Raw genomic sequence first — 3,567 nt, forward strand, 5'->3', positions numbered from 1 at the left:
CCCCAATGCCGAATTCAGCCCATTAGGTCAGTTCTTCATGTCATAGTGACCCGTAACTATAAAGTTGTTTTTGTTGCTACTCCATAACCATAATTTTGCTACAGTTATGAATCAGAATGTAAATGGTATTGGAGATAGAGGTTTGTCAAAGGGCTGTGGCCCACAGCTGGATTATAGATCCATATGTAATGGATAATAGATCATAATATAATTATGATATAATATATCATAATATAGATCTATTATAGATCCTCAAGGAGAGTGAGTCCTTGGGAGCTTCTCTTTTCTCAGGACAATAATCTGTGCAAGTCCTGTGTTGGGTGTCCTAGGGGTTGATGGCCGTGAAGTGGCCACATGTCAGGGATCCATGGGTGGCCACTAGAATGTCCTTATCTATTGAAGTACAGTAATTAGATTTTTTGGGTCTCTGTTTGTTTATCTCTTCTGAATGAATAAATGGGGTGACTACTTTTCTGCTAGGCTATGCATGACCACACTGTTTCCACTACCTGGGAAGTCTGTGAGCTGGATCATTTCAAAAGAATTAGTCATTATAGAAGGGTTTTTTTTTTTTTTCCTGGCATGCCTCCAGCCCATGTTTTGCTAATCTAAAGCATTTTCTTATTCAGTGGCAATAAAAACAAGCTTAAAATACACACCGTATAAATAAAAGCCATTAGCTCAGCCCTTGAATCAACCCTCACACTCCTCAACCCCTGCTGCCCAGGGCTTCCATGTGCCACCTCCTTATTGATATCTTCCATTCCAGGAAATAAGAAATGTCTCTGCCTTGGCTCTCCTGCTCCTAGCATCTAGTGCTCTTGCCTATGCCAATGGCCTCCACTCATTCGCCACTTCAGAAACCTGAACATACCACATCTTTCCTTCACAATAAGCCACTTCCAGGACTTGTTACATAGAGATAGTGACCACCTTGATCCGGATAATCATCAGAGGAGAGGTTTTAATTACAAAGGAAGAAATTAGACTGTGGATAAATAATAAATAATAGCTTTACTGACAAGCAGGCCCCATGTATTGTTCCTAAATCCTGGAGCACCTTAGGGACCAAGTTGTAAATTCCAGGGAGCCTTTTGCACCTAGCCTGGTACCTCACGAGAGGGAGGCTGTGGATTTCACAGATATTTGGCTGATGTATGACTGAATGAGTCGTAGATGTGAGTCAAGAATTACGGAGCCTACTTTTTTTGCAGAAGCCACAATTCCCATGAACTAATGTAGAGTTCTGATGGAATCTCCAAATGCCACAACCAGGGTGTTCTCGAGCCCAGTGTATTTTATGAAATTTATTCTCTGTGTGATCTTAGTTAAATTAGATATTAAAGTTTATTCTCTGCCAGGTTATTTCCTCATCTGTAAACTGGCAGTAAATACTGAGTCATCGGGTAACTGGATGAAGGAATGGATAGATCAGAGGTCTTTAGAACAATAACCTATGAATAAAATAACATAGGGAGCCAATGCAAACCTTAAAGAGACTCTGTACCTAGCTTCCTCTGGGTATAGTTGCCATTAACAAATGGGCATCTTTGTAACTCTCTTGCTTCATCTAGGAATGAACCATCATTGCTGTACTTGGGAGATGGTTCATGTTGCCAGGCTATTTTGTTGTTTTGACTGATTTTGGCTTCGTATTTAATGCTATTATCTCTGTGGGAACATGTCACAAATTTATGTGGATGGGTACAGTTTCATCAAAATTAGATAAGTGGTCTATCGTGTGGGCTGGGCGGTTTGAAATGACTTTCTGTTCTTCCCATGTGTCTATTCAGGATAACTCCATCTAGGATATTATGAAACATAAAAAGGGAATTTGTGTTCTGTGTTCAGAAGAAACACCAGGAGTTATGAATGTTCCTAGGAAACAGCAACATAAAAGTGGAGTTTCCTGGAACTTCGGAATTCATCGTCAGAGAATTGTCAGCTCAGTGTTTTCCCGTATTGACTCAGTTCTTCCACACATCCTTCGTGAACCTTCAGAGGACCAGTATCAGAAGCTGTGTCCCACAGTTATCTTCTGTGTACCCCAAAACTGCATCTGGTTGTTGTGGATTCGGTGCACACTCATAGTTTGGGGTTTTTGCCATCCTACAACACTATTGCACACTCTTGAGTCATGGTTTAGTATTTATTTGTCGGTGACTCATCTTCTCAAAAACTCCTTGTCAAGGGAGCTCATATCACACTGCTTACTTCAGAGCTCTCATGGGAGCCGGATTCCTAACTTTAACATAGGAGAAATGTGATTAAACCTTTCTTGTTTCAGCGTTTGGCTTACAACATATCGTAACCTGCTGCTCTGAATCCATGCGATCGAGGAAAGAAACTCTAGGCAGACTGTTAGAGAATGGTGTCTGTATGGCCCAGGGCTGTACCCGGGCTGGCACAACCCTCCAGACATCTTTCTCACCATCCCAGTTTATTGCCAGTGCTTCTTCTCTTGGAAGAACATTGAAACTAAGAAAAGCGAATGGAAACTTCAAATACAGAGACAACTGGCTTCCCGAGGGGGAAAAATGTATGGTTTAATACGCTCACCCTCACTAATAATAGACTCTAAGGTTTTGAAAAGACTGTTGTCAAAATAACATCAGTGAAACGCTGAGGTCATAACTGGCACTACCGTTTTGGACCCATGACCAGTTTTACATCAGGGACTTATTTTCCAGTTTTTTTCCTCCCAATCATTGCAATCATTTGCTCTAGTAGAGTCTAAATTGAATGGCATGCACCATAAACCTGCTCCCCACTGCAGCTCACGCTGGCATTGTAAAACGCAGGCAACAGTGGGAGGCATTGAAGTGGCTCACACACTGACCTCTTAAAAGCCAAAGAGTAGGAAAGAACATCTTACAGCCCAGGTTCCTCCAGAATCCCACACACGGGACTCCTGGCCGCCCTGGCTCTGTTGAATGCTCATCTCCACCAGACACAAGGACAGTGGAAACAGCCTTGGTCAATCCACAGACCCGCAGTGGGAAGGCGTTCAGTGAAGAAGGGTGCCCTTGAATTACACTGTCCAATAGGTAGCCATACATTAGTTTCGCTAGGAAAAATAAATAAGAAAACTCACCAAGACTTCATCAAGCTGTTCGTAAAGGACTTTAGAGAAAAAAATGCTTATTCAACAGCCCATAAAGTCTATTGGCTCTGCTGTTCCCCCCAAAAAAAGAAAAAATAAAAATAAAGAGATGATGTAACTGAATTACACTGCCTAACCAACTGATGGCTTGAAAATTGAATTTGGCTTTCTTGTTCTGACATCATCACCAATAACAAAACTTAAGCTATTAAAACAGAGCTATGTTTTCATCAGAAATATGTGATACGGACCTGTACATAGAATTTTTATGAGTAGATTCTGACTCCGGAGCTTTAGGACAGCGATGATTTAAAGGTTTGGTTGGTAAAGTGCATGCTGTGAAGACATGAGGAGCTGGTGTTTGAGTCCTCAGGACCCATCTAAGAGTTTGTTGTGGAACCCACGTACCTATGGTCACTTAATCTTTGACAAAGGAGCTAAAACCATCCAGTGGAAAAAAGACA

Source organism: Mastomys coucha, unplaced genomic scaffold (assembly GCF_008632895.1).
Source record: "Mastomys coucha isolate ucsf_1 unplaced genomic scaffold, UCSF_Mcou_1 pScaffold1, whole genome shotgun sequence".
In the NCBI taxonomy this organism is placed as follows: domain Eukaryota; kingdom Metazoa; phylum Chordata; class Mammalia; order Rodentia; family Muridae; genus Mastomys; species Mastomys coucha.